Source organism: Rattus norvegicus, chromosome 7, assembly GCF_036323735.1.
Source record: "Rattus norvegicus strain BN/NHsdMcwi chromosome 7, GRCr8, whole genome shotgun sequence".
Lineage (NCBI taxonomy): Eukaryota > Metazoa > Chordata > Mammalia > Rodentia > Muridae > Rattus > Rattus norvegicus.
The window spans coordinates 113,543,823-113,556,101 of NC_086025.1; the positions used below are offsets into that span (position 1 = coordinate 113,543,823).

Below are 12,279 nucleotides of genomic sequence, written 5' to 3' on the forward strand. Positions count from 1 at the left end.
GGCAGGGCTCAGTTGGTAAAGTGCTTGTGTGAGCTTGCAGACTTGAGTTTGTCCCATGTATCCACAAAGAAAGCTGGGCGTGACGGTGAGCATTCTCAGGGCTTGTATTCTCGGGGCTGTGGACAGATGGTGACAGGAGGAACCTGGGGCTTGCTGGCCAGCCTTTCTAGTTGAAGGCTCCAGGCTCAGTGAAAGAACCTGTCTTTAAAAAGAAGGCAAGCAGCTCCTGAGGAAGTACACGTAACGCCAAAGACCTCAGGGCCTCCAGATACAAAATCAGATGAGTACACACCTGCGTGCACACACACATGCAGACTCACACACGCACACACATGCATGCACGCGGTTTAGAATTTCAGAATGGCTAAGGCAGAGAACTGAATCAAGTACCAGACTTATTCTGAGAGGACGCTGTGTGGCCTTCCCAGCTCAGAATATTAACTCCAGCCCCTCCCTTTTTCCTTTATTCAATTTTGGGCTTTCATTTTCTTCCTTTAGTCTCCTTGTCAGGTAGCCACACTTGGCTGGAGGCTAGAGCTATGCTGAACACTTTGGAAAGCAAAGATCAAAGTCACATCTTTCGGCATCCATGACAGGGCTCACTTTACAGAGGAGGAGCTGGGCTATGGCACAGGGTCATGTGACTTCCCCACACCGTGCCCCACTTTTTTTTTTCTTTTTTTCTTTTCTTTCTTCTTTTGGGGACCGAACTCAGGGCCTTGCGCGTGCCCCACTTTCAAACCTACTGGGGACTTGGCTTCTTTTGCTGGATATCCTTGGCCCGGTTAGTTAAGGTGTTTTTGTTCCTGTGCTTATTGGTGCTGGGGACAGAGCCCTGGGCCTCACATACATTGCTGAGCTACCCTTAGGGTGAAGATTCCCAGTCCTCTATGTGTCTGGATTGGTGGAAATTTCTCACTTCATTGTTATCATTCTGTTCCCTTTCCTTCCCCACCTCTGGTGCCTCCACAAGCTGTGTCCCAGTTGGAACCCTAGAAACACCACTTAAAACATTTGAGAGATTTCAGACCAGATGAGAAGCTATTTCCCCCTCGATGATTCAAAGTCCTCAGGCTTTTCACTAGTCCCCTTCTTCTCTTGGGCCATCTATGGGCGGGCGGTGCCCTCTGGGACAACAAGGTGAGTTCTTAGGTCTCTTTCCCACCCTTATACACTTCCTGACCAGCCTATCTGGTCCCATGGTTCCCTGTCCCAATATAGAGTTTTTAAAACTCTGTTTATTTATTGTTTGTTTTTTGTCTGTGAGTACACTGTTGCTGTCTTCAGACACACCAGAAGAGGGCATCAGATCCTGTTACGGGTGGTTGTGAGCCACCATGTGGTTGCTGGGAATTGAGCTCAGGACCTCTGGAAGAGCAGTCAGTGCTCTTAACCACTGAGCCATCTCTTGATGATCCCAAAGATGACCTTAAGTTTCGGATGCTCCTGGCACCACATACCAAGCGCTGGGATTATAGGAGCATGGCTCATGCAGGGCTAGAAATGGAACTCAGGGCTTGGTGCCTGCCAGGCGACATTGCTATCTGGGTCACATGGCCAGCTTTGCAGTCAAATCTTTAAGTTTTTCTGTGGCTGGGCAGGGTGATACCGCCTTTAATCTCAGAACTTGTGAGAGAGAGGCAGGCGAATCTCTGAGTTCTAGGACCACGTGGTCTACAGAGCGAGCTCGTGAACATTGACCATTTATTAAGTGGAAAGAATGACCAGAGTCACGAGGACCAAAGACTTGTACCACCATCCCAAAAGCTTCAAACCCAGTACTTCTTCACAGAGAGGGGCCAAGTCACTAGAAAGGTGTGGGCCCTCTCGTTAAAACTTAAATTCTCGGGGTTGGGGATTTAGCTCAGCAGTAGAGCGCTTGCCTAGCAAGCGCAAGGCCCTGGGTTCGGTCCTCAGCTCTGGAAAAAGGAAAAAAAAAAACAAAAAAACTTGAATTCTCGTCTCCCATAATGTGGGTTCCAAGGATTGAACTTGGGCCGTTTGCCTTGGCAGCAAGTGCCTTTGCCTGGTAAACCATCTCACTGGTCCAGGGCCAGAGCTAATCTACAATCTATATATAGTCTATATATAGTCAACCAGGAGCTGGGTGCTGGTATCATATAACCTTAAATCCCAGTACTTCAGAAACATGCAGGTGAGTTCAAGGCCAGCCTGCTCTACAGAGTGGCTTTCAAGGACAGCCAGGATCACACAGAGAAACCTTGTTTTGAAAAAAAAACAAAAAAGGGAAAAAGGAATCGAACCAGGAAAACACGCAAGCCTGGCTGCACATTTTAGGAAGCCATTTGCCCAGTGGTGGTAGAAATGTCAAACCGCGGCCGGCTATTTTTGTTCTAGGGTGTAGCTGTCTGTGCTTGATCCTTAGCTGCCTACTTCAGCAAGCCCCAGGCCGGATGTGAGTGATCGCAGTATGTCTCTGTTGAGTTGGAGCTCAAAGAAAACAGGGTTAGGGCCAGGAGAAGCCATTTTGGTTCTCGGGGCACTTTGTACTGGCCCATTCCCCTTTCTCAACGTTTACCACCAACCAGAGGCACATGGACTTGCAGCTGCTCTTACTATGAGGCAGTAGACCACATCTGCAAGTTATTGTGCTAAGATCAAATTCTTGATGTTTTCCTTGGCAAAGCTCCCCAGCCTCCCCTTCGAAGCAGATGGCGGCTTCATCTTCATGCTTGGGACAGAATCCTTGAAGCGGGACTCGGCCTCCCTTTCATGGTTCACAATTGGTCTCTGCACATATTCTGCCAGACATTTGTGTCCTGGCCTCTTCACTTCCACTGAGGCCATCCAGATCCAAGGCATACCTGTCACTCTGTTGGGTTACACTGAAGCCATGGAAATGACAGCAGATGGCCGGGGAGGGAAGAGAACAAAGATGCTGGGAGTAGACCTGGTGTTTCTGAGCTCACTGAAGACTACTGCCTCATAGTAAGAGCAGCTGCAAGTCCATGTGCCTCTGGTTAGAGGTAAACGTGGAGAAAGGGGAATGGACCAGTACCAAGTGCCCCCAGAATCAAAATGGCTTCCTCTGGTGCTAGTCCTAACCCTATTTTCTTTGAGCTCCAATTCAATGGAGACATACTGAGATCACTCACATCTGAGCCTTCTGTGTTTAATATCAGAATTTAACCTGCAGAGGTGGGAACCTTTAAAACAAAGAGACTAGTGTGCAAACATTGCAAAGCCAATAAAGATAGCCTTTTGATGTAGTGGAGGAATGAAGACTGCTGGATAAACGAAATCTCCTGGAGCTTGGCTTTCTGCAGGGAACAATAAAAAATAGATCCATTAAAAATTCCAAAAAGGGGCTGGCTGGGGAGAAGGCTCAGCAGTTGAGAGCATTTGTTTTTGTTTTTTTTTAATTAATTAATTTATTTTATGTGAGTACCCTGTCACTGTCTTCAGACACACCGGAAGAGGGCGTCAGATCTCATTACAGATGGTTGTGAGCCACCATGTGGTTGCTGGGATTTGAACTCAGGACCTCTGGAAGAGCAGTCAGTGCTCTTAACCACTGAGCCATCTCTCCCGCCCTTGTTCTTTCAGAGGCTGCAGGTTCAATTTCTAGCACCCATATGTGGTTCATAGCTGTATGTAACTCCAACTCAAGGGAACTGATACCCTCTTCTGACCTCCATGGCCAGGTGGCACACACATGGTACACAGACATAACAGCACATAAAGAAAAAGAAATCTGGGCTCAGTACGGACGGGCAGACGTAACGTTGCGTGCGTTTTGTAGCGGGCGTCGGAGTTAGTGGGGAGCGGAGCGGGCCCTCGGGGGGCCTCCCTAGGGCCACAGCGGCCCGCAGTTGGGCCCCCCGCCCCGGCCGGCGGTCCGAGGAGTGCAGGAAGGGGGCCGGGGGGACCCGCCCCCGGCCTGTTGAAGTCATGAACTCCAATGTAGAGAATCTCCCTCCCCACATCATCCGCCTAGTGTACAAGGAGGTGACAACACTGACAGCAGATCCACCCGATGGCATTAAAGTCTTCCCAGGTGAGGAGGATCTCACCGACCTGCAGGTTACAATCGAGGGCCCTGACCATCAAGTGCCTGCTGATCCATCCTAACCCAGAGTCTGCACTCAATGAGGAGGCAGGCCGCCTGCTTTTGGAGAACTACGAGGAGTATGCTGCCCGGGGGCCGTCTGCTCACAGAGATCCATGGGGGTGCATGTAGCACCAGCAGTGGGAGGGCTGAGGCTTCCCAGGACCTGGCCAGTGGGGCTTCAGCCTCCTCCACTGACCCTATGACCCCAGGGGTCCTAGGAGGAGCTGAGGGTCCCATGGCCAAGAAACATGCAGGTGAGCGAGATAAGAAGCTGGCAGCCAAGAAAAAGTTGGACAAGAAGCGAGCACTGAGGCGACTGTAGTGGGGCTCTTCTCTCTCCTTCCCTCTCTTCTATCCCCTCCCACTCTGTCTCTAAGTTATTTAAATTATGGCTGGGGTGGGGGAGGGAGATGGGGGGCACCAGAACCTGGATTTGGTTTTCTAAATAAAAAGTTGGAAAAGCAAAAAAAAAAAAAAAAAGAAAGAAAAATTAAGGGGGAAAAAAAAGAGAGAATTTCAAACAGAGGGTTGGCAAGATGGTTCAAGTGTGTAAAGGCATTTATTGCTGAGACCGATGACCTGAGTTCAATCCCCAGATGCTGCATGGTAGGAGAGAACTGATTCCCAGAAGTTATCCCCTGACCTCCACAAAGATGCACCCCATGAATGTCTGTACACACACACACACACACACACACACACACACACACACACACTGTTGTAAGTTTTAAATTCTAAACAGAGCAGAGATTATCACTTACATGAACATTTATATAAGTTTAAAGTATGGAGGTTTGTTTTTTTTCCTCCTTAACCCAGAAAGAAGAGACCATAGGGAAAACACTGGTGTGGCCGTGTAAACGTATAAATGTAACTGTGTCAGAAAGGGAACAAAGCGCCGGAGAAATGGCTCGGCAGTTATGAGCGTTCACTGCTTTTTTGTTTGGTTGGTTTTCTGAAACATGGTTTTACATAGCTCTGACTGTCCTGAAACTTAGTATGTAGACCAGGCTGGCCTTGAACTCACAAAGATCTGCTTGCCTATGCCTCCTGAGTACTGGGATTAAAAGTGTATGCCACGGGGTTGGGGATTTAGCTCAGCGGTAGAGCACTTGCCTAGCAAGCGCAAGGCCCTGGGTTCGGTCCCCAGCTCTGGAAAAAGGAAAAAAAAAGTATATGCCTCAATCACCTGACAATTTGCTGCTTTATAAGATACTAATTTTAGATCTAGCGAGTGTGGTAGGGCACACCTTTTTTTTTTTTTTTTTTTTCCAGAGCTGGAGACCGAACCCAGGGCCTTGCGCTTCCTAGGCAAGCGCTCTACCACTGAGCTAAATCCCCAGCCCCGGTAGGGCACACCTTTAATCCCAGGGCTCCCTCTTTGACCCTACCAGTACTCATACAAGTACACTGTCTACCAGTCCAGTGTTCTTGATAGTCCTTCTATGGGAACTCTTTCTGTCTCTGATACTCACTCTTAATTGTCAACCTGATGAGATTAAGAATCATCATTGGTAGCAGGGGCAGTGATGGCACACACTTTTAGTCCCAGCACTGGGAAGGCAGAGTCAGGTGGATCTCTGAGGACCTCTGAGTTTGAGGCCAGCCTGGTCTACAGAGCAAGTTCCAGAATAGCCAGGAATACATAGAAGAAGAAAAGAAAAGATTTAACTGAAGGACGACTCAACGTCAATGTAGGTGGTGCCATCCCCTTGGCTAGGGTCCCTGAAAGGAAAAAGTGATCTGGCTGCTTCCTGAGTCTGGATGCCACGTGGGCAGCAGTTCCTGCTTCCTGTTGCGATGGACCATGCCCCAAACCGCCAGCCAAATAAACTCCTTTTTCCTCATGTTGCTCTTGTTAAGTGTTTTTATCACAGCATTGAGAAATGTCACTAATGCGCCCTTTGTGCCCTTTTGTGTACCCTTCAGGCCTCAGGTAAGACGCCACCTACGGAGGCTTTCCTGAGCCTAGTCTCTTGCCATGGTACCTTCACAGGGTCTGCAGTCTTCTCTATTTCCTTGCCAGACTGTAGGCCCCATGAGAGCAAAGGCCTGATTACTTTTTTTTTTGGTAATTGGAGAAAAATAGTTTAGATATAACCTCCTTGAGCCTAGGCTGGCCTCAAACTCACAATCAAGTACTGGGATTATAGGCATGTACCGCCATGTCTGGCTCTGGAAAAAAAAATTCAAGGACAGACAACAAAAGAGTCCTGACATGTGAAACTCCATCTCCAGCCCAGCCCAGATCCCTCAGGGATCAAGCCGTGACCCCATTAGCTCCATCCATTCCTGGTCCTTTCCTTTGTTAAGTCCTCTTCATATAGATCATCGTGTTACTGTGGGGCTGCAACTTTAATTTTTTCAAAGCCTACTCTTAATGATGGTTCTTAAATGCTTTAACCTCCGTTGTAGCCCACCACCCACTGGAGGTAATGGAAAGAAAGGACACAAGGGAAGTGGACCCGTTTAGAAATGGTTCTTTGGAGCACCTCCCGTCTATGTTGTCTGGAAGTCAGCAGTTCAGTTCACAGGTCAGCAGAGGCAGTTCATTCCACTCCCAGACACTTCACGGATAGACCAGCAATCTAGTTGGGTACAGTTGAGATAGTAAACGTGAGTCAGCAGGGGTGGCACTACCTAGCAGAGAAAGCCAGGCCTTAGCCTCAGCGCAAGCCAGCAGGAGGGACCAGGACCAACAGGAAGGCCGAAAGAAGTTCTCGCCTGTTCCTTTCAGGGAAGCGAAGATCAATGAAGACACAGGACCAACAAGGACTGCACAGCCTGCCCTATAAGAAAGCCAAGCTCAGCCACAGCCACTATCTTTTGAGTCCTATTTATACCCTCCAAACATCACATGCCATCCACGAGCCTTGCCTCACCACCTATCTTGCCTTAGCACATGAATCTGTCTCAGCTGACATCACTTTGCCAATCAGCCCAAGTCCAAGGAAGTGGCAAAGAACTGCAGCACATCACCAGAAGATTTTGGTGCGGTTCTCTCTATGGAGTCCCATCAAATGGAACTCAATTATGCAATGTAAGGTGGACTGATACATGTGTTGCTAACTAAGAATCCTTCATCACGTGTCCTTTCATGTGCTTGTTTTAGCAGAACATCCTTTCTCCTACTTCAGTGAAGCAGTCCTTCACGAGTCTGCCTTAGCCTTTCACCTATGTCCACTTCAGCTAAACGTTCCTTCACATGTTTGCTCTAGCAAAACACCAGCCAAATGATTTCCAAAGAACCCTTAAATTTCCACTTCCTTGGGCTGCTTAGAGTACTGGAAGCATGTTTGCTAGACCTCCAATAATAAAGGAAATAGATGTTTCTATTAAAGTGGTCAGCATTAGCTGGACAGTGGTGGTGCATACCTTTAATCCCAGGAAGAGTTGGGTGGATTTCTATGAATTTGAGGCCAGCCTAGTCTACAAAGAGAATTCCAAGATAGCCAAGACTGCACAGAGAAACCTGTCTCAAAAAAACCAAAATAGAGGCTGGAGAGATGGCTCAACTGTTAAGAGCACAGACTACTCTTCCAGAGGTCCTGAGTTCAATTCCCAGCAACCACATGGTGGCTCACAACCATCTGAAATGGTATCTGATGCCCTCTTCTGGTGTGTCTGAAGACAGTGACAGTGTACTCAGATACATTAAAGAAAAGAAAAGCCAAAATAAATAAACATAAAATGACCAGTACTAAGGCTATGCAACCACAGGGCAAAATTCTGCAACAGAGAAATTACAGAAAGGGAAGATGTTGTGTCCAGTGTCACTTGCCCTCTTATTGGGCAGCAAAGCTACCACCATACCTGTGTGCAGTCCTAGACAAAATGAAGAACTCCAAGGGGAAGATGAGGATGGGGTAGAGACAGCAAGTTTTTATTTTTTCTCATTCTTTAGGGTCCGTATATCATCTGCTCAAGGCAACATGTGCTTGGAGTGTTGGCTGTAATAGCAGCAAATACCAGGTCAGGGATTGACTAGACTCTGAGGGTGGGCTGGGAGCACAGAGGGCCTAGGTGTAACTTCTGACCTGAGGGGTTGCCAAGCCTTCCTGCAAAGCCCACCTGAGATTTGAGGAGGCCAAACTTGCTGCAAGGTTTCTTGCTTTGTATGCTGCCGGGGCTGGGGAGGTCATGACGCAGTCGTTGGATGTTCCAGGAAAAATGTGTACAACCAAAGGCAGTTTGCTGGTCTGGACACCCGTGATAGGCCCTGAGCCAGCGCTGGCAGTTTAGATGGTTATCAGGACCAGCAATTGCAGCAGAAGCGGTTCCTGAACTGATCAAAAACAACCCCAGGGTGACACATCCGTTTGTCCTGGGGAAAACAGGATCCATTTTAGAGGTGTGAAGAGAAAATTGAAGGGAGCTAGTGAACCCCAAGTTATAGTCCCCCTCCCCACTTAGTCACTTGGGGACCATGAGACTGATATACCTTAGTTTTCTCATTTACCAACATACTGATTTCCTTCTGCTGGGGCCTTTCACCAATTTGATGTTGCAGACATTTGCTAAGCCCTAAGAAAACCTAGGATCCGGCTGGAGAGATGGCTCAGTGGTTAGGAGCACTGGCTGCTCTTCCAGAGGTCCAAATTTCAGCAACCACATGGTGGCCCACAACCATCTGTAATGAGATCTGATGCCCTCTTCTGGTGTCCAAAGACAACTACAGCATACTTATACATAATAAATCTTTTTAAAAAAGAAAACCTAGGATCAAAACAAACAAGCAAACAAAAAAGCTGGGTGTAGTGGTGCACACTTAATCCAAGCACCAGATAGGCAGAGGGAGGTGGATCTCTGAATTGGAGGCCAGCCTGGTCTACAGAACGAGTTCTAGGCCAGCCAGGGAGGCTAGCCTGGTCTACACAGAGAAGCCCCATCTCAAAACACAAAACAACAACAACAGAACAAAACAAAAAGAAAGGAAAAAACCCTCCAATCCTGTGATCTCTTTCTGTTTCCTATTCGCCATCCTTAAGCGCTGAAGAATGGCCACTCTCCAGGTCTCTGGATCTCTACTCCCAACTTGTCCTCTACTCACTCACAGCATGAGGGCTGTGTCCTCCACCTGAATGGTCTCAGCTCAGGGCCTCTAAATAGAATCCAGTTATGTGCCAATCTGATCTTCCCAAAAGGCCCCCCACTGTTGCTCGAGTCCTTGCACAGTTCCCCTTGGACCCTGTCCACTCTCAACGTCCTGCCTCTTCGGCTGCTCCTCTGTGTGGTCTTTGCATGCTCAGCTTGTGTTCTGAGCTCTAGCCCCCTCCTGACTTGATGTCTCATCTCAGAACCACACCAAACTCAGCATGCTAGCCTTGAACTCATGCTCATGCCTTTCTCCCTCCATAAACCTACCCGAGCCTGCAAAAAATCTGCAGGGACCTTTGACAAACCTCTTCCCATCACCACTGTCTTAGGCCATTTCATGTCACTCTAATAAAATACTTGATAGTTGGGGGCTGGAGAGATGGGTTAAGAACACTGAGTGTGGGCTTGAGAGATGGCTCAGTGGTTAAGAACACTGACTGCTCTACCAGAGGTCCTGAGTTCAAATTCCAGCAGCCACATGGTGGCTCACAACCATCTATAATGGGATCTGATGTGTCTGAAGACAGCTACAATGTACTCGCATTCATAAATACATAAATATTTTTAAAAAACAACCCAATCACTTGACACTGGATTATTTATTTTATTTGTTTGTTTGTTTATTGAAAAAAGATGCCATGTAGTTGTCCAGGCTTCTGGTCCTCCTGTCTCTTTTTAAGGGATAGGGTTACAGGCAAGTCTTCACTATGCTTGGTGAGACTGGATGATATATAAAGGATAGAACTTCTGTTTTGCTCAAAACTCTGGAGGCTGGGAAGTCCAATAGTACAGCATCTGTACCTGATGTCTTCCTGCTTCTGAAAAAGAAGCAAGGGCTGGGGATTTAGCTCAGTGGTCGAGTGCTTACCTAGGAAGCGCAAGGCCCTGGGTTCGGTCCCCAGCTCCGAAAAAAAGAAACAAAAAAAAAAAAAATGAAAAAGAAGCAAGCCTGTCATCTGGTCTCTTCTTTTCTTTAGAAAGTCACTAATGTCGTGGAGCTCTGACTCCATTCTATTCTAAGTTGTCTGTCTCCCAAAGGCCCTACCTCAGTTACCATGACCAACTACCACCAACGTGAGTTTTAGGTTCATGTCTCCAAAAGCTGAACTTTTGCAGGACACAGTTCAAACTACCCCAAACCCTACTCATTTTATACTTAAGCAAAATCCACCCTCTACCAGCAGCCAAGTCAAACACTGTCATTGTTGCATGCAACAGTCCTTTATACTGAATCTTTCTGTCCCCATTTTAATGGCCATAAAACTTTAAACAGTTCTCAGTAGTCAGAGAACCAGTGAGCTCATGTCAAGTTTGCTCAATAACCTATAACTTCCTTTTCTTTTTCTTTTTCTTTTTCTTTTTTTAAGATTTATTCATTTATTATATGTAAGTACACTGTAGCTGTCTTCTGACACACCAAAAGAGGGCATCGGATCCCATTACAGATGGCTGTGAGCCACCATGTGGTTGCTGGGATTTGAACTCAGGACCTCTGGAAGAGCAGTCAGTGCTCTTAACCGCTGAGCCATCTCTCCAGCCCTCTTTTTCTTTTTAAAGATTTATTTATTTATTTTATATGTGTGAGTACACTGTAGCTGTCTTCAGACACCAGCAGAAGAGGGCATTAGATCGAATTACAGATGGTTGTGAGCCACCATGTGGTTGCTGGGAATTGAACTCAGGACCTCTGGAAGAGCAGTCAGTGCTTTTTTTTTTTTTTTTTTTTTTTCTTTTTCTTTTTTTTTGGAGCTGGGGACCGAACCCAGGGCCTTGTGCTTGCTAGGCAAGCGCTCTACCACTGAGCTAAATCCCCAACCCCAGTCAGTGCTCTTAATTGCCGAGTTCCTACTGTCTCAGAACTCACTATTTAGATTGGGCTAGTTTTGGATTCACAGTGATCTGTATGCCTCTTCCTCCAGAGTCGGGATTAAAGGTATGCACCACCATACCCTGTGCAGCCCAGTAACTTTCCATTCGACCTCCAAGGGAAGCCACGTTCTCTTCATTCCTCCTCCATCTCGGTTTCAGTCTTAGGGCCGACCTTCTGTGATCTGCATGCTTCTTTTGTAGCTGGTGTGTGTGTGTGTGTGTGTGTGTGTGTGTGTTTGTTTTTCCTTTTCTTTTTTTCGGAGCTGGGGACCGAACCCAGGGCCTTGCAGTTGCTAGGCAAGCGCTCTACCTCTGAGCCAAATCCCCAACCCCGTGTGTGTGTGTTCAGACAGGGTTTCTCTGTGTAGCCCTTGCTGTCCTAGCGTCGTAGACCAGGCTGGCCTTGAATTCAGATATCTGCTTGCCTCTGCCTCCCAAGTGCTAGAATTAAAGGTATGGGCAGCCACCTCCTGACTGTTGTAGCTGTTTTTGAGACAGGATCTTGCAGTGCTACTGGGCTTCCCAGCTGGAAGTCTTGGTTTTTGTGCTGTTGGGAAACGACAAATTCAGGCAGGATATGGTAATCAATAATCAATTAATTAGATTAAGCAAGGAAGCTGAGCACCATATTCTTTATGTTTTACTTTTGGGAGCCCTTCTAGAGTTAACCTCCTGCGTAACATAGTCCAGGCTAGCCCCAGCCTCAGCCTCCTAAACCCTGGGATTACAGGTGTGAATTTCCATGTCGAGCTTCTGCAACGTGCTTCTTGAACAAACACACTCTTGCTTTGGGGCACTGGCCTGTCACGCTTAGGGGCCTGCAATTCCACATTGCCAACTAACACCACACTTCCATGCTTCCATCCATAAATTTCATTTCCGAGAATTTACAACTACTTGGAATTGTAGTCTTCTCCAATTCTAATGTCAGCTAGCTTGGCTCTGTGTGGCCCCATTATAAGATCGGACCGTCCATCACCCACTGCTCTTGTAAACTGAATCGTTCTCCCCTGTACCCTCCTCGCAAAGGTGCTTTAAATAGGATCTCAGGATCCCCATCGAAAAGAATCCGGGAGAAAGCACACCCATAAAGACCCCAGGAAACAAGAAATTCGAAGAAAGTAGACCGAAGGAGTTTAGCATTCTTTCCGCAGAGGATGGGTGGGGGCAAAAACCGCGCTTGCGCAAGGCTCCTGTGCTGCGCCTCCTCTCCGCCGGGGGCGCTGTGGATAATCTCTGGG

At 47.5% G+C, this 12,279-nt stretch overlaps 1 pseudogene; it reads left to right on the forward strand.

Moving 5' to 3' along the window:
- Nucleotides 1-3,708: 3,708 nt before the first annotated feature.
- On the forward strand, nt 3,709-4,562 carry Ube2s-ps3 (ubiquitin-conjugating enzyme E2S, pseudogene 3; annotated as a pseudogene).
- The last annotated feature ends 7,717 nt before the right edge of the window (nt 4,563-12,279 follow it).